The sequence below is a fragment of the Rattus norvegicus genome, chromosome 11 (genome assembly GCF_036323735.1).
Source record: "Rattus norvegicus strain BN/NHsdMcwi chromosome 11, GRCr8, whole genome shotgun sequence".
Classification (NCBI taxonomy): domain Eukaryota; kingdom Metazoa; phylum Chordata; class Mammalia; order Rodentia; family Muridae; genus Rattus; species Rattus norvegicus.
In genome coordinates this window covers 50,436,133-50,460,865 of record NC_086029.1, presented here as the reverse complement: position 1 = coordinate 50,460,865, position 24,733 = coordinate 50,436,133, and the positions used below count along the sequence as shown (strand labels likewise).

General features: G+C 46.6%; 1 protein-coding gene across 4 annotated transcripts in view; it reads left to right on the top strand.

The window, feature by feature from the left end:
* Window positions 1-17,641: 17,641 nt before the first annotated feature.
* Window positions 17,642-24,733, top strand: part of Tmprss2 (transmembrane serine protease 2) — a 39,518-nt gene continuing 32,426 nt past the window's right edge. The window contains exon 1 of one of the 4 annotated variants that reach the window (XM_008768547.4): window positions 17,642-17,831. The gene's annotated coding sequence lies outside the window, so the exon portion shown is untranslated. Of the gene's footprint in view, window positions 17,934-24,733 lie in introns of all 4 variants that reach the window. The other 3 variants (XM_008768548.4, NM_130424.3, XM_063270250.1) reach the window with 3 other exon arrangements.

Sequence of the window (24,733 nt, the reverse complement as noted above, 5' to 3'; positions counted from 1 at the left end):
GGTTGGGAGGCCTGGATCTCCTGCATTGTACCTGAGCTCTAGTTCCTCTTTGTTTACATTGAAGTGATTGAGACTGACTGGAGGCATTTCACATACAAACCCATGAATATGCATGTGTACCTGTATATAGCACACCAACTACATACTACATACTTTCATACACATCTGAACCTGTATGCAACTTTGAGTAGAATAGTTTTGGGATGATGAGATAGATACCTCCCTCGGTTTCTTAGCCAGAGAGCTGGTCAGGATGGGCTTCAGTTTTTCTCCGCAAGCTAGTGTTTTTTTCATGTGTTAAGCCTGAGTTTCTGTCTTCATGCCCCCACTTGCAGCCACCTTAGCAAAGGCCCAAGTAGGCTAGTCCTCCTTTCATAGTTGAAACAGAAAACCCTCCGCCCTTAAGACAGCCTGAAGCCTGTTATCTCCAGAGGGGAGTCAAGCGTCACCTGTTTTTCCTCTTTGGACTCCCCAGCAGTCAAGCTTCTGTGCTCAGAATCATGAAGATGGCTGTCAGTGCTAGAATCATCATCTCTCCTTCATCCAAGGGATTCCAGGTCCTTATTGTTCCTTCTGGGTTCGTTGAGTGCCTTTAAATCTTCTCTTTTCTTTCCTCACCCACCTTTTCCAGAGTGCTGCTGTCCAGGGCCTCTCCTGCATCAATGAGACCTTTTTGTTAATCTCCTGTCCTGGAAATTCCTGCTAATCTCCACTCACAGGCATCCCTGAGCTCTGTCCATGGCTGCAGCCCTCCCTAGTGGCTCATTCACAGCCTGGCTTTTTTGTAACATGATTTGTATGACTTTTAGTCCCTTTCTCCATTCTTTAACTCCACACAAGCCTAGAAATCCCTATGGCGTGGTAAATTTAACATATCCAAGAAAAAGGCCTGATCTATTTCTTCATCTGTGTTCCCATTTGTCTCGTCAAAGTCAAACAAAGATGCAGAGACAAGATGGGTCTCTGTCTCAGTTAAATGTTTTTATTGCTGTAATGAAACATCATGACCAACAAGCAAGTTGGGGAGGAAAGGGTCTATTTGACTTTCACTTCTATATTATTGTTCATCATTGAAGGAAGTCAGGACAAACACTCAAACAGGTCAGGAACCTAGAGCCAGGAGCTGATGCTGAGACTATGAAAGAGTGTGACTTACTGGCTTACTCATCATGGTTTGTTCAGCCTGCTTTCTTATAGAACGCAAGACCACCTGCCCGGGGCGGGTCACACCCACAATGGGCTGGACCTTCCCCTGTCAATCACTAATTAAGAAAATGCCAACAGGTTTGCTTATAGTCTGATCTTATGAGGTATTATCATTTGAGGGTCCCTCCTCTCCAAAGCCTCTAGCTTGTGTCAAGTTGACATAAAACTAGCCAGCACAACGTCCAATAGAAAGGGCATTCATAGGAAATGAAGGACAGCATTGCAGGCCTCAACACTTATTTGCAGGTGGGCAGCTGTTCAAGTGTCCCCAAAACAAAGGGAAGATTGGGAGCTTTATTGGCATGTGTTTGAGGAGTTTGGGGGTTCTGATTGGTTAGCATAGATATATGTGCAGAGTGTACAGGGCACCCACAACTCTATGGAGTCAGACACGAGTGTAGTCCACAGGCCAGCTAACAGCTCCATGGACAAATGAGGGTAATACGTAAATGTTGATTCTTTTTATTCTTAATGGATTATTCATATTTTTATTTCACCTTTTGTTTTTCGTGGTTCTAGGGCTTAAACCTAGGGACTCATGCATTATGTGAAAGCATGGTGCCACTGAGTTATATCCCAGCCCTTGGTTCATTGGAGCAAGATCTTTGTATGTATCCCAGGCTGGCCTCTAACTCTCTAGTCTCCTACCTCAGCTTCCTGAGGGCTAGGATTATAGGCATGCACCACCATACCAAGCAACTACGGTGTGGTTTGCTTGCATTTTTGTTTGTTTGTGTTTGTTTGTTTGTTTCGAAAGCTGACCCTTTTATTTCTGCCCTTCAGTTATTTAATTAACCCAAAGAAAAATAAGGTAAATAAAAAATATCTTTAATTCTAGCAATCAGGATGTTGAGGCAGAAAGACTGTGTGTTCACAGACAGTCTGAGCTATACAGTGAGACTAGCAAACAAAAAAGCCGATCAACTATTACAACCCAGATTGAAAAGAGCACAGCCTTAAGGTTCAAGTTCTCCTGATTAGAGAGACCTACATGGACACAGAACCTCACCTATGTTTTTCTGAGACTTTTTGTGATCTAGAACAAATCACTAATTGCACAAGGCATCTTATGGCATCTACTGGGAACTGTCACATTGAATGCATACACCTCTCTTGACTACTAATTTGAGTGATGCTTCTTCTGGTTGTATAATACACAACCTATCCCACCCTGTTGTGTTTTATAAAAAAGAAAAAGAAGCTAGGGATAGGTGGAGGTACAGTATGGTGTGGGGGAAAGGGGTGGTGCCTCTGCATGCCCATGCTGAGGTATCCCTTCCCCCTGAGGTACCAGCTCCACATAGTATAGAATAGCGTTTATTACCCACATGGGGAGGGGAGTTGAGGGGGTAGTAGAAACAGAGAAAGGCAGAGAGAGAGAGAGAAAGAGAGAGAGAGAGAGAGAGAGAGAGAGAGAGAGAGAGAGAGAGGAAGAAGAAGGAGGAGGAGGAGGAGGAGGAGGAGGAGATGAGAGGAGAGGAGAGGAGATGAGTAGGGGGATAGAAGCTGGCCATGAACACATGGAGAGAGAGGGAGGAAAATGAGGAGAGAAGAGACAGAGAGGGAAGAGGATAAGAGAGGAAGAGAGTGAGAAGAGGGTAAGCAGCCCCTTTTTATAGTGAGTCATGCATACCTGGCTGTTGCCAGGTAACTGTGGGGCAGAGCCTAGGAGAAATGCTAACACACACCTACCTGTCAACCCCAGCCCTACGGCACTTAGCTGCTTGAATTCTCTGTTCTTTAGGAAATATGCTTTGAATGTGCTTAGCCCTGTGGTGTTTGCAAGTCTTTTCCTTATCGCAGGATCACTCCTTCCTTTGTCCAGACACACATTTTATTGTGCCTGTTTGGTGACTAGAGAAAGTCACCAACTTCCCTATACAGCAAGCACAAGGAGTAAATCTCAGTGGCCTGGAGCTCAGAGATGCACTGGTGATATGTCCCCAGCGCTCAGAGGCCCCAGGTCTTAGCTCTATTCCTTTCAAGACATTGTATCACTGGGATGCCCTGGAGGGAGTGCTCTTTCTTCAAGGTGCCCCCACCTCTACCCCAAGCTGCACACAGATAACTTCTGACATGTCCTCAGTGTGCTCAAGCCTTCATAGTGGCACCAGGGCTGCTCATTAGGTGCACTTGCTTTAGTGTAACACACTACTGTTGTGCATTAGAGTAATGCACACCGTGAAGCTGACTGGCTGTATTTTCTCAAGGATCCCAGATGTTCTAGCCCTGATTTCCACACAGCTGTTTTCCCCCAGGAGTCACAAGTGACCTCTGAAGGACATTTGGGCAAAGGAAGGGAGCAGCTTTTACTCCACCTCCCCCACAACCCTCTCCTTTAAAGCAGAACCACATTTTGTGTTTTAGAAGACAGTTTGCACCCAGGACCAAAGGTCTTCATGACTGAGAAGGAAAGCACTATTTTATTAGCTTTATTGAGCAATATATAACAGTGTGTAAATGCCATTGTCTATGTACAGTTATTCTGGTTCCAGCAGGATGTAACCTTACCACCATCTTTTCAATGCTATCCCAAGGAACATCCAGGTTTACTGGTTAAGAGGACTTGAGCGTAATGGAGAGTGGAAGGATGGGAGACTACTGAGCCTCAGGACACATATGGTAGAAAGAACCAGCTCTCATATGCTGACTTCTGACCGCCCGTGTCATGCTCACATCATGCATGAAAAACACACACACACACACACACACACACACACACACACACACACACACATTGACACAGGACTGTCAGGGCTATGACTGTGTGTTTTGAGCTATTCCAGTCCAGCTGGGGGACAGCAGGGTGAAGGGATCAAGAGTCTCAGGGAAGGACTGTTGTGTGGCCTTCCAACCACAAAGGGTGTGTTTCATATACTTTCTGATTCTGAAACACATTTCACTGTACTAACATATGGTGTTATACACATAGTAGATGTTGATGCCACCCCAGGTTGGGAAATGAGAAACATGGCACTTAGGGGCACCCCAAATTACATCAGAATATGGTAGAAAGGATGATGAGACAGAGCCCATTAGCCTGGGCCTCTCTGGTTCTTATTACCTGGGGTCCTACCTCATGACTGCATGAATTCTTAAGAGCCCCCAAAGACTCCTTCTCGAAGATCATTAACAAATGAATTGGAGGACTATGTTTTTCAATCCGTGAATTTGGAGAGATGCAGCCAAACCACAGCAGAGGATTGTTCTAGAGGTTTGTGTGAGAAATGTTCAAGTCAGTTGACTGGACTGAGATCTCCAACACAATCTTGCTAGGGGCTATAAAGTAGACAGCATTCCTAAGGTAGACAAGAAGCCTTTCAAGGTGTCAGACATAGCTGCTTTCTAGTCTCACTTAAAGTTATATTTTACATTTATTTATCTGTTATTTATTTATTTATTTATTTGTGTGTGTGTGTGTGTGTGTGTGTGTGTGTGTGTGTGTTTCATGCATAGTGTGGACATAGTATAGGTGGTCAGAAAACAGCATATGGGAGCTGGTTCTCTCTACCAAATGTGTTCCAAGGATTACACTCAGAACATCAGGCTTGGCAGCAAGCATCTTTCCCTGCTACTCACAAATCAGATTTGATGAGGAAGCTATGATTTCTAAAATCCAATGTGGAAAATAAGTGAGTTTGAATTCAGGTCTCTCCCCAATTCTGTGTGTGTGTTTATATGTGTGCGCGTTTGTGTATATGTGTGTGTGTATGTGTGTGTGCATGTGTGTGTGTATGTTTGTGTGTGTGTATGTGTGTGTATGTGTGTGTGTGCATGTGTATGTTTGTGTGTGTATGTGTGTGTGTACATGTGTGTGTGTGCATGTGTGTGTGTCTGTGTATTAGTGTTTATGTGTGTATATTCTGCTTAACAGTGATTTTTTTTCTGGTTAAAATACATATAATTTGTTTTGAATGAAAGCTCATATCCACATGTGCACATACATACATTTAAATTGTGCTCAACAGGATGCATGTCTAAAAATAAAACAAACCAGAGACATTCAGGTCTGTGAACTGTGTGGCTTATTGACTAATACATTCAGTGTCAGCCCAGAGATTAGCTCTAACAGTTTAATGCAGTGGAAGCACAAGGGCGGAATGCTCAAAGAAGTGGAGAACTTCTTGCCATAGCCAAGTATAGCCACTCCAGAGTCAGCTTGGCCTGAAGTAGAGCTTGCCATGCTCTTCCCTGTAATCCTGTCTGCAAAGGTTCACTCCGTAGCTCATGTGGGCAGGATTTATGGGAGAAATGAATTGGAAGGTTTACTAGGCCAGCCATAACCAGGAATAAGCCAGAAAACAGATACAGGCTCCACACTGGTTTCCTGACCAGGGCAGTGAGGTTTTAGGGAATAGGGGTGATGAAGTCACTTCAACCCTAGTGTCTAAAGTTGAGGGTTTGGAGACTAGAATGTCACTAAAAGTCTAAGTGGGTATGGGGCAGGTGCTACGCAGGATACCCTTAGCCTGGTTGGGCTTCTTAAATGCTCCCTCAAAGCAAGGTATTGTGTATATGTTCTAGTCAATTTGGAGTACATACAGAAAGTATGCTTTATTTTGAAAAATGCCTATGGAAAAAAAAACTTCAGACTTCAGATCTAAAATTTACCGTGAATGGACAAGTAGGACATAACTAAGAACTCTGGGGGTCCAACTTCTCAGAGAGAACTTTCTGGAATTAAGATCATACCTGGAAACAAATGAGTTTTGTTTTTTTTTAATACACTGAAGATATCAGCATCCGACAACAATCAAAACTATAGCACTTACCAAGGAACAAACCTTAATGAAATACAAAAAAACCTTAGAGAGTAGAAAATTATCTGCCGTGCAAGTGAGCATCTAAAGAAGTGACTACTCTGAATTCTGATCCACGAGGAATTCTCCATTTCCAAAGCACAGGTTCTTCCTGCCACCTGCTATGTGCTTGGCTCGGGCAGGGAAGCCACTTCACATACATGACAAAGGAAGACAGACCTTTCCAAGTCCTTCAAGGATGCCCTGAGAGGCTAAAGCAAGCTCCCAGGATGGGTTCACCATGCCTCCAAAGGACTGTCAAACGTGTGAGAATACCAGCAGGTATTCCCCTGGTGACATCCTCACCTTCTGCAGCATAGACGTTGGAGAAAGAGGACCTTGTGTGGATCTGCTAGAGCTTGCCCACTGAGATCCCAAGCCAAGTACCTCTTGTCTGCTGTCCTGTGGGGCCTCCTCTGCCCAGATGCTGCCTGTCCTAGGGAAGAAGCTTCACAGGCTCTCTTCTCCTCTATCTAGCACTGGGAACTCCTAGCCTATGGCAAGTCCTCAAGTAAAACTATGGTGAACACTTGGTATGTGACCAAACTTTACCATTCCCTGACTCTTCCTGACCACTATGTGCTGCTGTGAAACATTCAATTTCAGTAAGAATATCAGGAATTCCACTTTTGGTTCCAGGATTGTCTGGTCATCCTGCCCTGGGAGATGTCCCCAGTTGGAGGCTTGCCTCTGATAAACCAAACATTGGATATAATCCTCAGAAAGGGGTGGAGATCATGGGAGGGGTGCTGTTGGGTGGGTGGGCTTTTTCTGGGGCAATTGTGGTTTTGTAGGGAAGATGTAAAAGAAAGGAGAAAGGAGGGGTGTTGAGAACCTTTACGGTTACAGACAGAGAGGAGTATCTCTGTGCTGAGGGACTGGGGTGATTCATCACAGGATCCATTGCCCTGGATCTGGATTGTGACTAGAAACTGACCAGCACACAGAGAGACCGTGGGAACTAGAAGAAATGGGTTATTTCACTTCCCACTTCATGCCTGACACAGGGGACAGAAGGCCACACAGAGAGAAGCCTGCCAACTCAGGAACTCAACTGGACAGAAATAAAAACATCAAAAGAACCCATTAAAGTCAGGTGAAAATCTAAGGGTGGCCCATAGGTCTACCTTAACCTGGCTAGGTGGGAAGGTCTTAGAGGGAGGTCCTGCTCCTCTAAGAAGGTCTACAGTAGGTTCTTTTTTTTTTTTTAATTTATTTATTATATATGAGTACACTTTAGCTGTCTTCAGACACACCAGAAGAGGGCATCGAATCTCATTACAGATGGTTGTGAGCCACCATGTGGTTGCTGGGATTTGAACTCAGGACCTCCGGAAGGGCAGTCAGTGCTCTTAACCACTGAGCCATCTCTCCAGCCCTACAATAGGTTCTTATAGTCCTTGCCAGACAGCTGGAAGAAGACATCATGAAGGGAAGGAAGTATTGAAAGACAAAGGACATGGCTTGAGGGCAGAGTTGGGGGCAAGTGTTCAGTAGGACTACTCAGGACAGCATGATAGGGATAATGGCAAATGTTATATATTGTTTCCCCTTGCCCAGTGGATCTCCACTGCAGTGAATTCATCTCCCCTCCAACCTTGAATCTGTGTTGAGAAAACTTGTTCTAAGTCAAACCGACAGCCAGCCAGGAAAACCCTTCTCCCACAGTGAGAAGACTGCATCATGAGCAGCCAGGGACATGAGTGTGGCTTTCTCTTTCATTATCACTTTCTGTGCCCTCACAAGCGCCCTTTCCCCACACTTGTTTCCTGTTTGATTCTGGAGTAGAAGGGATCTGGATGACTTAGGGTCCCTGGGAACAGAGCAAACACATCACCAGGGGTCCCTTCTCAAGTCCTGGAGGCAGTCATCTCAGCCCCTGGCTCCTAGCTGGTAGCCTCAGCTGTGGTCTTGGCTACATCTAGTGCCTGCTGAGTGACACAACCAAGTTCTGTGCCTTCTTTGAAACCCAACTTTATTAACGGTCAACAGAGAAGTCAATACACCTATCTCACCCTGAAGTAATGTAAGCCTCAGTGTGCTAACTGGCACAGTGGATGTTCACTGAAAGGTGATTACTTTTACAGTGAACACGCTGAGCCTTGACAATTGACTTGTGTCTGGCTTTAATTGCAGAACAACAAATACTAATAGTAAAACTTCATTTCTCTTTTTGGAACTTCTGTATGAGTCTTCAATTTTTCTAAGCAATACTGTATATATTTAGGACCTCACCCATTTTGGGGGGGATGAAGGCCTCCAAACAGCAGAAGTTACCTCCATATTTCTTAGGACATGCAAATTGCTCTACTGGAACTATTATGTCTAGGAGTGACTTCAGTTATTTCCTGGACCTCAGTTCTCTCGCATGTTCCTAGACACCATGAGTACCTACCTGTGGGAACTCAGGAGCCCCTTAACATCAAATCCAAAGTGCAAGACTTTCCATCTTGGCAATGTTAGGCCAGATATACTTTTTTTGATTTGTATTTTTAATTATGCATGTCCATGTGTGCTGTGCATATGAGTGGAGTGTCTATTGTTAGGGTTTAAATCTCGGCCCGTGCCTGGACAGAACACACCAAGCCAACATGGTTCAACTTGGAGAGGTTTAATGAGAGAAGAGGAGAGGAGAGGAAAGGAGGTTGGCCATGGGCACGTGGAGGGAAGGGGGGAGAAGGGGAGAGAAAGGACAGGGAAGGAGGCAAGAGAAGCAAAGAGAGCAAGAGGGGGTAAGAGAGGAGGGGGGTTGGGGATTTAGCTCAGTGGTAGAGCGCTTGCCTAGCAAACACAAGGCCCTGGGTTTGGTCCCCAGCTCCGAAAAAAAGGAGAGAGAGAGAGAGAGAGAGAGAGAGAGAGAGAGAGAGAGAGAGAGAGAGAGAGAGAGAGAGAGAGGAGGGAGCCAAGCAACTTTGGGGCGGAGTATACCTGGCTGCTGTTCCCAGGTAGCTGTGGGGCTGGAGCTTAGACAGAATACCAACAACACCCACTGTATCAGAGTTCCTGGAACTGGAGTTACAGATGGTTGTGAGCCACCTGACATGGATGGATCCTCTGTAAGAGGAATACTCAGTGTTTTTGTCAACTGGACAGAAACAAGAGTTATCTGTGATGAGGGAATACAATTGAAAGACCGCCATAAGATTGGCCTGTAGGCAAGCCTGTGGGACATTTTCTTAACTAGTGATTGAGGTTGGAAGGCCCAGCCCATTGTGGGTATTTCCATCCCTGTGTGGGTGATACTGGGCGTAGACTGAGTTCCACGGACCAAGCCAATAGTATTCCTCCACAGCATTAGCTCCTGGCCCCAAGTTCATGCTTTGAGTTCCTGTCCTGATTCCTTGGATGATGGACTACAAACTGTTAACTGAAATAAACCCTTTCCTCCTTACTGTTGGTTATGGTGATTTATCTGAGCAACAGAGAACCTAACTGAGACACACTCTTAATCACTGAGCCATTCCTCCCAGCCCACTATTGACATACCATGAGGAGTGACATTATCCAGACCAAGAAACTTCTTTTGGGGTACACACGTTTTAAAGTAAGTTAACTAGCTAGAGATGATGGCATGCACCTTAATCCCAACACTTGGGAGGCAGAGGCCAGTGAATCTCTGAGTTTGAGGCCGCCCTGGACTACAAAGACTACAAAGCAAGTTCCAGGACAGCCAGGGCTACACAGAAAAAAACCCTGTCTTGATAAGACGAACAAAACAAACAAGTTATCTTCGATCAGGTATCCATCTAGCCTAAGAAACAGACTATCCCAACATCATCTTACCCCGTGCCCCCAACCTGTGGCTCCCACTCCTGTTGCTCCCCAACCAGCTTCCTCCAGGGAAAACCCTCTCTTTGCATGTGAAACCTTTTTATCAGAGAGTTTTATTTTAGGGATTTAGAATCTTTATTTTAGGGATCCTGGAATTTCCTCTAATCTCTGGTTCCTTCTTTTTTTCCCATTGGATTCTCCATGTTTCAATCATTGTAGCATTTGTAACTTTGATAGATTTTGGAAAAATCTCAACTCACTCTCTCTCTCTCTCTCTCTCTCTCTCTCTCTCTCTCTCTCTCTCTCTCTTTCTGGCAGGGTTTTACTAGGCAGCCCTGGCTGACCTGGAACTTCCTGTGCAGACTATCCTGGCCTAGAACTGATAGGCATCTACCTGCCTCTGTCTGCTCAGCCCTGGGCAAAATGATATTGGGAATTGTCTGTTTCTTAGCCTCTGTGGATACTTGATTTTTTTTCTCTATATCTCGTTCTGTGTTACATGCATTCTCTTGTACATATGGAATATTCTATAATCTGAGAAGTCACACATATAAAATCATCAAGCTTATACAAGGGTGTGTTTGCCATCTTAAATTCTCAGGGGAGGTTTCTGGCACCCCACTGAGAGCTGACTGAGGCAGGCAAGTGCAGATAATCACTCCTCCTAGGGCGCGATTGTTCATGCCCTGCCTTGGCACGTTAGGGTCTCAGCCAACTTCCTACTTTGCTGACTCTTGGACCCTGTCCGGCACCTCCTGAGGACAAACTCCACCCTACAGAGATGCTCTGTGACTTCCAGATGCCATCTCCATTCTTCCTTCCCCTCTCGGCTACGCTCACAAGTCACTTTCACAGGTGCAGTCTTCTTGCAAAGTCAGTTGTAATTTTAACCCCCAACCCTAGGGAAACCCATAATGCTCCTTGAGGTAACATCCTGTTTAGGAACTTCTGGGGACCTCTTTTTAGGGGGCACTGCAGTTTCAGATGTCCATGGTTTCTTCCTTTTGAGCCTGCTTGAGATTCCTTGTGGATCTGTAAATTCAGGACACCACCTTATGTACCTATTCATCCTGTCAGGCTAATTTTGTACTGTGATTATTACTTTGGGATGGTTAGTCTACCATATATTTAGGATCATGACTGTGACTTATTTTTTCTTATGCTGGAGATCAAACCCAAGGCTTTATGCATGCTCTACTGTGGCCAAACTACGTATGGTTTGCTTTCATTGCATCACAACTACTGACCTGGTACATACTTCTGACTTTCCACTTCTAACCGTGGAAATAAGCAGGAAGCCTGTTTAACACCAGGACTGATTTGACTTAGTGGCTCTGTGATTTCCTTAACAAATAAGGCCTGCCTAACTCTTGGTTCACTGTGGCAGTCCCATTTTGTGAAAAAGAAGTAACAACTATATTTGTTGATGTGTCAGAGCCTGGGAAACAACAACAAACACCCTTCAACACCCTAAAACCTCAGTGAAATGTTTAGAGGTTCAGTGGTATGGAGCATGTTGAGATACTCCTTAGAAGGAGAAGGACAGGTTTCAATGGCAGGTCCTCTCTGAAAGCAAAACAGAGGTTCAGTGCCTTAGTAGATGTATCTGGATTCTGGAGGTAATAAATTACTCATTTAGGTGTGTTACTCTGGCTGTCTTATTGAGTCTCCCACAAAGCTTTCAATTTTGAGTCAGGTTAAGCCAGGAGGGTCTGCAACAGGTCCAGGCTATTCTGTAGATAGCTCTCTCATCACATCCTTGGACTAGAGACAGCAGCAGGCAAAGTGCTGTCCCATAGACATATCCTTAGACTCTGAGGCAGATCCCAGGATAACTTGTCCTTTTGGAGCATAGCTCTTGACCTGCTGCTAGGCCTCAGTGGAACCTGAAAGGCCACCAGGTTTCCATCCTGTGACCGGCCCTGCCCTCCATGAACTGGGTCTTATCTGAGCTGTGAATCAAGAAAACATGACGCTCAGGAGTAATTCATCATTACATGAAGTAGGATAAGTACAGTCAAGGGAGAACAGGTCCTGTGGCACAAGTTACATAGGCTTGACCCTAATGCCCAGGCCTTTGGCCCTGCTATGCTGCCTGTTCTATCCCAGCATGCACCGTGATGCCATAAAAGATTTCTTACTAGTCACTGACAGAGAAAGACAGGATGAAGAGAAAGCTTCCACAGGGAACTCTGAGCTAAGTATCCTCCCTCTTCTTTTAGAAATGTCCAGATGGGGCAGGCCTTCAATGCCTAAGGGGTTAAACTGCTTGCATGCAAGCAAGAAGGCTGGAGTTTTATTCCTCACAATTCATGTAGATAACAGACAGGCATGGCAGCTCTACCTGTATTCCAGCCTTGGAAGGCAGAGACAGTGAATCTCCTATGCGAGCTTGTCACGTGAACGAGCTCTAAGTTTAACTGAGAGACCCTGGCTGGATGAATAAGGCGGAAGAGTATACACAAAGCGTGCTACCACACACGAGGAAGAGGAGGAGGATGAAGAAATGGCCAGATCTGATTGTAAACTAATTCATGGTCTGCAGCCAGCGATTTGGTCAATGGTAAGGCGCCTAGCTAAAAGATGATTGACATGAGAATTTGGGGAAGAGGTTTCTATCTAGAACTCTGTAAAGTGGCAAAAAAAAAAAAAAAAAAACACCAATCAACCAACCAAACCACCCCAAAACAACAATGCATTGTATGTTCACCAAAGGTGACTTCATCAGAGGAAGATTTTCATAACCAAAATTAGGAAAGTCTATTCTGTGGACACCAGCCTTCTCCTTCTCCCAATCGTTTGCTGGGTTTATGGACAACTGGGTCATGGTGGCAGGAACTAAGTTTATACCAGAGCTCAGTGACATAGGCTATCCTGGCTATAACTACCTCTGGATACCCAATTTGCCAGCAGTAGATTCACTGGTGTGACAATATTCCCCAGAGAGGCCAGCCTGCTGGCAATTTAATTATGTTGGACCAACATTTCTGCTAGAATCGATGACATCTTGGGAGTGTCTTGCCCACCATCACAGCATTCTACATATTCTATGTATAGTTCTGCTTCTGTAAGGAACGTACTAAGGAGCCAAAGGAATGAAGCACTGGGCCCAGGTTCATGAAATTCACTGGTTGTACCACATTCCTGCCATCCTCAGGCAGTTGGCAGGGCAGAGCAGTAGACTGACCTTTTGAAGATGCGGTTACAGGTCTAGCCAGGGGACAGTAATTTGTAAGGCTGGGGCAGGGCTCTCGAAGAGGTGATCTGGAGACCAGGGTGCAGTACACAGTGCTATTTCTCTCACAGTTAGGACTCACTGATTCAGGAATCAGGGGGTTGGAAACAGGTAACACCAGCCACTATTATATCCAACGATCCACTCAAAAAAATCTTTGCTTCCTGATTCTTCCGCTTTATGCTGTGCCAGACCGGAGAACTTCATTCTGAGGGCAGATGCTCCTGCTGGGAGACACAAAATTTCCATTCAGCAGTAAGTGAAAAGGATCACCTGACCACATTGGGTAGACAGGCTAAGAAGAGAGTTGCAGTCCTATTGGGGATGGGTGACCTGGGCCACTAAGAGCAAAGAATACTGCTACTTTACCATGCAGTATGCAGTGTGGCCCAGATCAGTTACACAGCTCCACTCCAGACTCTTGCCTGGAGTGCAGGCCAATCCTTAGGGCATCACTTCAATTTATCATGCATGTAATTAACTTTAACAACCCGATTCTGGAACACTGCTATCAGGCCAGACTCTTCTGGAATGAAGGCATGTGTCACACCACCAGCCAGCTCAGGTGCTTGGAGAAGGCATAGTGAGCACAGTGGGTAATGACAAAAGGTAGTTGTTAATGCCAGTTAGGTCCATTTAGCCTGTATAGAAAGTGACACTGTAGTTGTCATGAATATGCATTCCTTATTTTGTTTTGAATATTTCTTTTTGTGTAATGTGTGTTCCTTCCTTCCTTTCTTCCTTCCTTCCTTCCTTCCTTCCTTCCTTCCTTCCTTCCTTCCTTCCTTCTGCCTGCCTGCCTGCCTGCCTGCCTGCCTTCCTTCCTTCTCTTATCACATACGATGTAATGGCTTTAGGATTGGGGAGATGGCTCTTGTGGTTGAGAGCTTGCTTTAAGCATGAGGAACTAAGTTTAGTTCCCAGACTATATAGTAAAAGCCAGGCATGGTGGTGCATACTTGTAATCCCAGTCCTGGGGGAGAGACATGAATCTTTAGGGGTTGCTGGCCAGGCCCCCCTAAGACTACTTGATGAGTTTTAAGCCAGCAAGAGACCCTGTGTCAAAATAAAAAAATTAAGAAGGTGGATAGTACTTGAGAAAGAATACTTAAGGTTTTCCTCTGGCCTCTAAATGCATATACATCCATGTGGCATATACACAAAGATGAACTGACTTCCTATCATTGCATTCATAGGCACTGTCGTTTGACATCATGGTATGTAAGCTATAGGGAGAACCAGGGAGGAGCTGACACACCATGCAGGACTCTATGCTCTCTGGAAAGGGAATCAGCATCTTTCCAGTTGTGAGCAGGTTATTTTTGTTTATTTGTTTGCTCTGGAGAATTAGAAACTCACGTGGTCTTTATTCAGGGATTTGGTTTGGCTGAGAGAGACCAACTTGGGTGTGTTGTGGGTGTGTTGTTGGTGTGGGCAGACTTACGATGGCTAACTTCACACTATAAGTTGTCAGGGCTACAAGATGCCCAGGTCGGTGACTAGCACTCACTTCTGGACGAGGTTAGCACTGAGTGGAGGAGATCAGATTTGTCCTCATGGTTGTCTAGTTTGTCCACACTCTGGGTAGAAAAAACAAAGGTAGAGGAGGCGTGAGTTGGACATCATTATTCTCCATTCCTGAGTGTTCCTGGTTCTTTCTCCATCAGACGTGGACTGGTCTTTGGTCCCAGGTCTCTGAGCTATGATTCAAGTTTCTCCGAAGTCATGAGCCAATTCTTGATAATAAGCCTCTTAAATACTTCCTCCTAGTTCTGTTTCCCTGAAGAAGTGATATCCAAGGGGAAATGGATGTTGAATGAATGCCTTCCACAAGACAACTGAGTGCACATGCTAGCTGTGTGCAGGTGGGCATCAACACAGTATCAAAACACAAGTGAGTTGTCACCAAAGACCTGAGCTATGTGGGGTAGAATTGACCCACCGGAGCCCACTTAGACAACAGTGACACACCTGGGAAAGTCCCCTCTATACTTGATGGCACCGATGAGGGCCATCTGATTTACTCAGTCTGTCAGTGGCAGTGTGGCCTGGACCGGGTTACACATTTACACAGCCCCACGGTGTAGCCTACAGCAGCCTGATGTTGTTATCATTATTATTTGTTGTTGTTGTTGTTTGTGATTGTGTGTTGTAGTGTGCATGTGAAATTCAGAGGGCAACTTTCCGGAGTCAGGTCTCTCCTTCCACAATGTGGCTTCCAGGAATCAAGCCCCAGGGTCTCAGCCTTGGCAGCAAGTGCTTTCTCTGTCCCTGGGTTCTTTTCAGAGACTTCCACTCAGCTGAAACCAGGAGTCTTGACTCTGCCATTGGAAAGACTCCCAGGATGAGCCAATATGAGGTAAAGTTGGGAGATTTTATGAAGAGACGTTTTTAGGGCTGGGGAATGTAGAGCGGTGGTTAGGAAGGCTGCTTGCTTAGCGCGGATGAAAATGAAGCTCTGGAAGCCCCAGGAACAGATTTTGAAAAAGAGTAAGATGGGGGACCATGCCTAGAATGTCTGTACAGGTGGGAAGGGAAGAAGTTCAAGGTTACACCCAGGCACGGTAGTCTGTGCCTTTAATCCTAGCACTAGAGAGACAGAAATAGGTGGATCTCTGAGTTCAGGGCCAGCCTGGTCTACAGAGTAAGTTCCTCAGCTTTGTTTAGGTGAGACCCTGACTGTGTTACAGGGGCTAGGGGTGTAGTAAGAGAGCTCACTTAGAGGAAAGGACAATAAAGCACTCAAGAGTAGGCTTGGCTTCTCGGAGAGAGTCAAGCTTAAGAATTTTTACAACAGCCATAATAGACAATATTAGTAACTTCTGAGTTACACCTCAGGGTTGCCAAGGAAGTTAGGCGAGATATGTCAGCCTCTGCGGTGCCTATGGACCGCAACCCATATCGTAAAACTCTTGGTCACGAGGTTGAACAGAAGTCAAGATGTTTTAACAAGAAAACGAAAGTTAATAGCTTTGTTTGTGAGGCTTACATCTGGGAAAGAAGTAAGGCAGCCCCACACGTTCAGACCGTAAGCGTGGTCTGTTGCTTTTTTCACATTCTTATTTGAAACGCCTTCCTATAAAAGGACTGTCAACCTCACTGTTACATCTGCAGCTCTGTCAAGTGTGCCGAAGCTCTTGACTGGCTGGAGAGAGGTTTCAACCCACTGTACCCTGAAAGAAGGGGCTGCTTTACCTTTTATTTTCTCTTTATCCTGCTTCAAGTTCACCAAGTCTAGGGCTGATCTCTTCCATATGTAACCTTACAAATATGTGTGCTGAGCACCTTTCCAGAAAGGACCACGGAAGAGTGGGAGGGGGAAAGAATCTCAGGGAAGCCAGGAAAGGCTCCCAGGGCTGGCAGCCACAGTGCACTAGCATGTTCCTAATGTTCTTCTGCCATTATTTTCAGTTAAAACAACTTGTGTCGACTTTTGTGTAATGCAGATGGAACAAGGGTTTTAGGGTAATAATACTTCACGAGTGCCTGTTATTAAAGTGGGAAAACGCTCTTGAATCATTTTGGGTAATCTATTCTTTAAAATGACACAACAGATCACCGGAAGAAAAATCATTTTTGATTCATGTGGGCATGGAGGGAGCTCCTGCAAAACTCCATAAAATTCTCAGCCTCTGATGCCCTTCTTGCTCTGAACACTTTGATCTCAGTTCGTGAGATAGAGCACCAGGTCTATATGCAAGCTCCAGGGTGGCCGGGACTACACAGTAAGACCTTGTCTCAAAATATAAAAATCGATCTGAGACTGTGAGATTGTCTGAGGACCTAGGCTTATCCCTCTACCAGGTAATACAGAGAACAAGAGATTTGCTCCTGTGGTGGTTGTGAAGGCAAGCTACGGGGGGTCCATGGAAGCAAACTGGGAGGGCTAGAGGGAAAACCCTGGGGAGATAAAAGTTCCCATCAAGCAGCTCTCTCCCTGGTGCAGACACCTTTACAAAGAGGACGTTTTTCTTTTTCTTTTTTCCTTGTCATTTTGTTGTTTTATTTTTGTAGTTGCAGCTGCCCCATGCAAAAGGGGGCAGCTTTAGTCGAAAATCACCAGCTCGGTGCTCGCTAGAGCGAGCGCTGCTTCTGGTCTCTTAGAGCCTTATTTTGGCCGAGTGTCTCGGAGTCTGTCAAGTAGTAGAAGACCAGGTTGTAAAGACTGCAGAGAACTTCTCTGCCACCTCACCTCTGCCCCACCTTCGGTACAAGTAACAGTTTCTGGGAGCTGGGGGCTGAGGACTTCGGACCCAAGAGATTTTCCTCAGTAGGAAAGCCTGGCTTCACCGGAGAGTGTCCTTAAACCCGGAGCTGAAACACCTATGCTTAAGGGATGCACCCAACTGGGACCTTTTGGCGTCCCCAACCCAGAGCCTGTCGGGGCTGGGAATATAGCAGCTCCCAGACTTCCAAGGGACCGGATTAGAGTTCCCTTGGGGCTTCCGCGTGCAGTCCAGAGATCCGTCGCACCGGGACCCTGGCGTTCCCTTGGGTCTGAGCCTCAAGGGTCGGCTGCTCCAGAGGCGGGTCGCTGCCAGGGAAATGCCTCGAGTCCGGTCTGGTCTCTCCCTGCTAGGGGAGGAGCGCTCCCTGGGCTTCCCTCGGGGAAACTCCTCCTCTTTCCCCCGGACAGCCTTTCCTGGCTGTTCCCTCCTCTTGGCCGAGGTGACCGGGCACCTGCGTTTAGGGGTGTCACCCTGGCTCCTGGGACGCCGCCTCCGGAGATTTAAGCGAGAGCTGGAGTAGGTCGTGTACTTGGAGTGGACAAGGAAACCGAGAGCCCCGGCGGAGGCGGAGAGGGGCGGGGAGCACAGCAGGTGAGCAGCGCGCCGGACAAGGTCGGGGTCCCGGCACAGAAAAGGAAATGGGGTTGACCCGGGTCCGCCCCGCGGTGCCGGGGCTGGGAGTCTAAGGTACAGGTGAGTTAGGTGAGGCCAAGGTGCTACATGTGTGCGACCGTCTTGAGACTGAGCGGCCCGGGTGTACGTCCTGGGGACTGGGACCGGGCCCGGATAACCCCGATCCCTTGTCGCGCGGCAGAGATCCCAAGTCGACTCCGTAGATTCGCGGCTTGGCTTGTGGTCCTGCGGGTCCCTGACTAATGGCTTGGAGAAGAGAGTCCCTAGGAGCGGGGGTCCTTCGATGGAGCAAGCCCTTAGCTCGCGTCGCGTGCTGATATCCTTTCCTAGAGCGCAGAGGCACAGGTTCGTCTTCAATTCTCTTTGTTTCGGAAAAATCTCGGCAGTCAGGCTGGTTACCTGAACTCCTTCCGCTCCTTGGTCCCTACCGAGGTGGAGAGAAACTGGAAACTGGTTGAGATGCCAAGAACCGATACAGGCGGCGCTGCTGGGCCCTGGGGACCTTGGCAAGACGAGAATTGTCCGCCACCTGTGGGGAGGGAGTGCTCCAGCGGTCCCGTGCGGTGACCCGGGGCGACGATGCGGATCGACTGCCTTGGCTTTAGGCATTCACTGGAACCGACTTTGGAGGAGCTGGCCCTGGGACAGCAAGTCTGGCTGACAAGGGCGAGCTGTCTACTGGGGAAAAGGCTGACCACCTTTCCCCCAATATCTCACTGGGTGAGACTTGGGATGTGGCAGGGTACCCAAAGGTACAGTGGGCGCGGTGTGTGAGGACCTGCAAGCCCAGTTGAAGAAATTAACTGTCCCATGGCCTGCAAGTTTTGTGTGTCCAAGCCCTAGAGGGTGTTGGTGGCTTGTGGCTGGGCTTTTGCTCACTGGGAGCCCAGGCCCTTCACAATGGCCCCTAACTCAGTCCAGAGCGCGCAAAGGCCTCTGGTAGCTTGCTTAAGGGAGGGAAAAGCCCTGGATGTACCTAAAAAGCAGGAGTCCCCACAAGGGTCGGGTTTGGAGACCTTTCATGCAAATGCTTACCTTAGACCTGGGGCTAAGACAAGCCATCTAGTGCTGGCTCCTTCTAACTTCCAGCCAGCAAGAGCCAGACCTTATGGAAAGTTCCAAAGGGCAGGCCATTTACAAGGTGTAAAAATCCAAAGCAAGGTGGGGGTTGTTTACTTGGTTTGGGAGAAGGGGAGAGGTTCTTTTCCTGGTAGGAAGGCTGGGGGCTGGGCAGTTTCACCAGGAGACACAGGGACTGAAAGATCCCAGGCAACTGCTCTACTGCAGTGGTCTGTGGTGAAGGACCTCCAGGTAGGCAAGGTGGACCACTCCCCACCCTTAGCTGTCTCTACTGAAGAGGTACTTGGGGTCCCTCTCGCAGTGACCTGACTGGTCCTGTCATAAGATGTTTTAGAATGAAAACTCAAAAGCCAGGTGTGGCGAGATTTATTTTTAATTCCAGAACTTAGGAGGCAGAGGCAGACACATTTGGCACTCTGTGAGTTCAAGGTCATCAAGGCTCTCTAGTAAGACCCCGTATAAAGAGAGAAAGAAGAAAAAGGAAAGAATCTGAAGAATGTCACCAAAGCATGAGGCTAAGTGAAAGAATTGAGAGGCGCTCCTGTGGCTTGGACTCATATCTCAGTCTTTGGTCTTTTTAGGCATCTCTGGTCGATGTACTCAGCTCATTCCCAGGCTTGGTCTCTCTCTCTCTCTCTCTCTCTCTCTCTCTCTCTCTCTCTCTCTCTCTCTCTCATCACACCTTTAAGGCCAGCTTTTTAGCAACAAGATCTTGGAGTAAAGTGCAGAGAACCTTGCCTGTGGCACTGTAGTCATTGGAGGAGGAAGTCTGACCACACTGCAGAATAGCTACACACAATGATGTGACTCTTCGCTTCTTCTGGCTGGACAACATAGTGAGTTCTTTAAAACCTGTTTACCTCAGCTATAGGGAGGCTGATGCAAAGGTTAGATAGTGTTAGGGTCCAAGAATTGCTGAAGGAAGACCCCAGACTCAAATAGTAGGCAAAGGCACAGAATGTTTATTCTGCAGAAATTACCAGCATGCGTGTGTGTGTGTGTGTGTGTGTGTGTGTGTGTGTGTGTGTGTGTATACCATTCCCTTTTTGTGCAGGGCTAGGGGACTTTTCCAGAAGGGTTAGGTCACCTCTGATGATTGGTAGAGGCAGAGCAGTGGCGTTAGTAGAATTTCGAGTGATTGCTAAGTTTCTCTATATATGGTGAGTGCTTGATGAATTTTGGAAGCCAGCTCAGTTCTGGCCTTGTTATCTCCTCCAGTCAGGTGTCCCAGGGGCTGACTCAGCTCCAGACTTATTCTCCCTAAGTCAGAACTGCCGTTAACTAAAGGCCCTGTCAGTGACTCCTTCTGAGGAACCCAGTATGCTTCCCAGGGAATTAAAATTTTTATTTCCAAAGTTTTTGGACCTCTCAGTAGCTTGTCTGGTGCCTCTATGGGATGAAAAGGACAGAATCAGGACAGAATACAGGGCAGCTGCCTTAGTAGGTCAGTACTATAAGCACTGGGTTTTCAGGCAGAAATGTGCACAAGAGACCTTGTTGACCAGAACTGGACCTACGCCTGCACAGTCTCAATTCTTTTTCCTCCCCTTAGTCCCAAGGTCACAGTGTGGCAGCAAGTGGAAAAAAAAAAGAGGAGATAAAAACTGAGAGTGAAGTCTAGGGAATCTAGATACCTCAGGTGCTCTAGGGCCAGGCTGCCATGCTACCTAATCTCATAGACCTACCTCTGTCTGCAGCCCCACAGTGGCCAGGACCTGGGATTACTTAATGAGGCAGAAGGCTGCCTCTCTGGGTTACGGGGTCACTGAGTGAGAGACACTTGTGCAACTAACTATCTTGCCAGTGATGAAACATGAATATGTGAAGTATGGTGTTCCGGTATCATCTTCTTTATTGTCTAAGCAGCCTGCTCCCCGAGATGAGCGCAGCCTGGAACCAGGAGTTACCAAGAAATGGAAACCGAGAATCTAGTTGACTATATTACTCTTTGCATTTAAGTATTAAGGGAGCCTAGAAAGTCTTGGGAAAGGGGACCTTCCTTAATGTGAGGTCATTGTGCTGGTCCCGAGTATTCTTCAAACCCTGAAAGTGGGGACCAGGAGTTCTCGGAAGCTCTACAGTAAGTTTTGTGTCTGGGAACTCCTGGTCACCCCAAGCACGGGGCATAAAGGAAGAAAGGAAAGATGGCTGGTGAGTCTAGTGGCTGATCAGTTTCGGTTCCTGAAAGACAGGAGATTGGCCCTGTTGGTGGGAGCAGAGGCTTTTCCATCCACTATCCTCTCTGAATTGTTCCCCCAGCTGTCCTTAAAGTTGAAATTGCAGGAATTCAGGAGTATCATGATCCCAAGAGCTGAGACCTGCAAAGTTTGACTTGGGAAGCCTTTATGCGCAGTCTCCAGGTATAGTGGACCTGATAATGAAGGGGAGTGGTTCAACTGTATCTCATTCCAGGGGCTGCTGTGGTCTAAACCTGTTTGTGGGTTCTTGGGGAGGAACATGGTCATGTGTGGCTCATCTGATCACAGTGGGCATTCTAAAGGATGCTCCCTGGAGGAGACCTGGGATTCTGGAAGGGAGTAGATCTGGACCTAGGGCTGCTTCTCTCAGCAGGTGGTTGGAGAAAGAAAAGGAATGCATAGTGGCATCTTAGGCAATGGCTCTTGGAAGGAGAATCCATGCGGGATACTGGAGGGTATCAGTGACCTACACTAGGCACGGGGTGGACTTTGAAGAGGTCAGGTGGCCCAGAGAGTCTCTCTCTGTTCTCAGTGGAGGCAGTGGGGGAAGGGAGGAGATCTGCATGCCTTGCTTGTGTACACAGGTGAGCCATCAGGCATGGGGGCCTAGAGTCTGGGAGTGATAACAAAGCTCCTAGTGTGTGAAGCCACCAATAGCTTGTGGCTGTGGAAATTCACACAAGGACAATGGATAGGTAGAAGGCTTAACCTTAGCGCTGACTGAAGAGTGAGGCTGGCACCCTAGTATTCTCAAGTCGGTTGCAAAGGAAACAAGTCTGGCTTTGTTACTGTGTGTTTGACTAAGGAACAATACAAAGAGTCGATTTCCCTTTAGTTTATGGTCCTTGCTTTCCTCCAGGCATCCAGGCAGGTGGCTCTGAGCCCTTATCAGAGCATATACCGGATCAGAATGAGGATTTCTATAGACCACAAATTTATAGGCCATTCTACACAGAACTCTGAGAGTTGTTCAAGTTCACCACATCATAATGGGTGGCAGTGGCTTTTCACCACAACAGACCTTGTAACAACTGCTTAATCATTTATGCTCTAGAATGTGCTGGATCTTGTACTTCGAGGACTTTGCACTTTCCTAGTAGCTCACACACTCAGCTGAACTTTTGAATTGTGGGGAACTTGGTTTTCCTGTGCTCAGTCAAAGCCTGCCTTCTGACTGACTCTGATCTTAATCCTGAGGCTAGCCTCTGGGTTTATGTGGCCCGAATCAGGTCCCTTCTCCATATAGCAGTAGCACAAACACTGGGAGGCAAAGCCTGTTTTCTGTCACACTGAGGTCAGACCTAGAGAACATTCTTCTACTCTATCTTTATAACACCTCATTTATTACTCACTATCCTCATTAAACAGATTGGCTTGGGTAAGGGCTTTAACCAAGAACCAGGAGCATCATCATGTGCTGGAGTTTGCCCGCCATGACCCAGGGCCTTTCTGCCTGTATCAGTGTTAGCTCTAGGTACCTGAACTCTGTGATGACACCCGCTGTGCCTGCTGTGCCCGACCTGTGCCTGACCCGCTGTCCTGGTGTGGGCTTCCCATTCCTGGTTGTTCAATTTTATCTCATTCATGTAGCCTCTGGAACTAAAACCAAAGAAATGTATGTGCATGTATATGCACAGCTGTGTGTCTGTATGCATGTGTGTTTCTATGTGTCTATGTGCATGTGTGTGCGTGATTGTATGCAAGTCTCTGTGTGTATGTGTATATGTTTGTATATGTTTCTGTGATCTGTCTGTGTGAGTGTGTGTGTGTGTATACATGTCTCTGTGTGCAGGTGTATGTGTCTCTATATGCATGTTTCTGCACACATTTGTGTGTCTTAGTATTTGTCTCTGCATATGTGCATGAATGTCTGTGAGCATGTCTCCGTGTCTATATGTGCATTTGTGTATCTCTCTGTGTATATGTGCCTGTGTTTATGTGTGCATATGTATCCAGGTTTGTATATGTGTGTGTGCACACACACATGCGTGCACACATGTGCATCTCTATGTACATGTTTCTTCTTAGTTTGCTTCTCTATTGCTGTGATTAAACAAAAAATACCAGGACCAAAATGACTCCAAGATAAAAGTTTTTTTTTTTTTTAGCTTAGAGTTTACAGTCCCTGATCTGGGGAATTTAGGGCAGGAACACGGAGGCAGGAACTGAAGCAGAAACCATCAAGGAACTTTGTTTTGTGCCTTGTTCTACATGTCCTGCTCAACCTATTTTGACCAAGTTTCCAGGGTGACATTGCCCATGGTAGGCTGGGTCCTTCAATGGTCAGTCAGGAAAAGTGCCCCCATGGACTTGCCTACAGGACAGTCTGATGGAGGCATTTTCCCACCTGAGGTTCCCTCTTTCCAGATGCCCCTAGCTTGTATCAAGTACACACACACACACACACACACACACACACACACACACACACACACACACACAGAGAGAGAGAGAGAGAGAGAGAGAGAGAGAGAGAGAGAGATTTTGTTTTTGTTTTTGTTTTTGTTTTTGCTTTTTGCTACGGTACAAAGCTAGATTCAAACCAAAACAGACTTAATTTCCACCCTAAAAAAGCTTGTAATCTATTTGGGACAACAAGGCATTCACAGAAAAAGAAAAACAGATAATGTGGGCCTGCCTTTTCTGAGGTGTTTTGTTCCACTTTCTTTCTCTCCCCCTAGTTTTTGGGAGCTGGCACTACCAACAAGCCAGGCCCAGCCATCCATCCAAAAAGAACCCCAAGTCCTTTTGAGGGACCTCACATGAGATCCATGTTTAAATAGAGGGCAAGTAGTGTGTATATCTAAGCAGTCCTGTTCAAGGGCACATACTGGCCTATCATGGTCTCAGCTACAGTCTCTCCTACAATGACTGTATAAGCTGTCAGAACTGTGTGAAATCTTTTCCTGGGAAGCAAGTTCTTCTGGCTGGCACCAGCCTTCAACATGTTTCTACTCTACACTGGGATTTATGAGGCACTCTTTTTTATTTTATTGTTTTTGTTGTTTTGTTTTTTCCTTGCTGTTTGTTTTTGGGTTTTGGAGACAGGTTTTCTCCATGTAGCCCTGGCTGTCCTGGAACTCATTTTATAGACCAGGCTTGTCTTGAATTCTGCCTGCCTCTGCCTCCTGAGTACTGGGACTAAAGTCATTGGGATGGCTGTTCCTGGTTGTTAACTTGACTACATCTGGAATGAGCTATAATCCAGAAATGGAGGACACACCTGTGATCCTGATCCCGAACCTGGAAGACACAGGCTTCTGACCCGGATCTTGACATAGGATGACATATGCTTTTGATCCAGATCTTGAAGCATAGTGGCCATGAAAATCTTAGGCCTAGGCAAGGTAGCACATGCATTTAATCCCAGGAGACAGAAACAAGCAGATCTCTGACTTTGAGGCCAGCCTGGGACAGAGCAAGTTCCAAATCCAGGCATGGTGATACATGCCTTTAATCTGGGCCATACCTTCTGCTGGAGGCCAACATAAGGACAATGGCAAATGGAAGGGCTCATTATTCTTTTGCCTGCTTGCATTAACCTCGGGATTCCAGCTTATACAGAAGGCCAGCTGAAACACC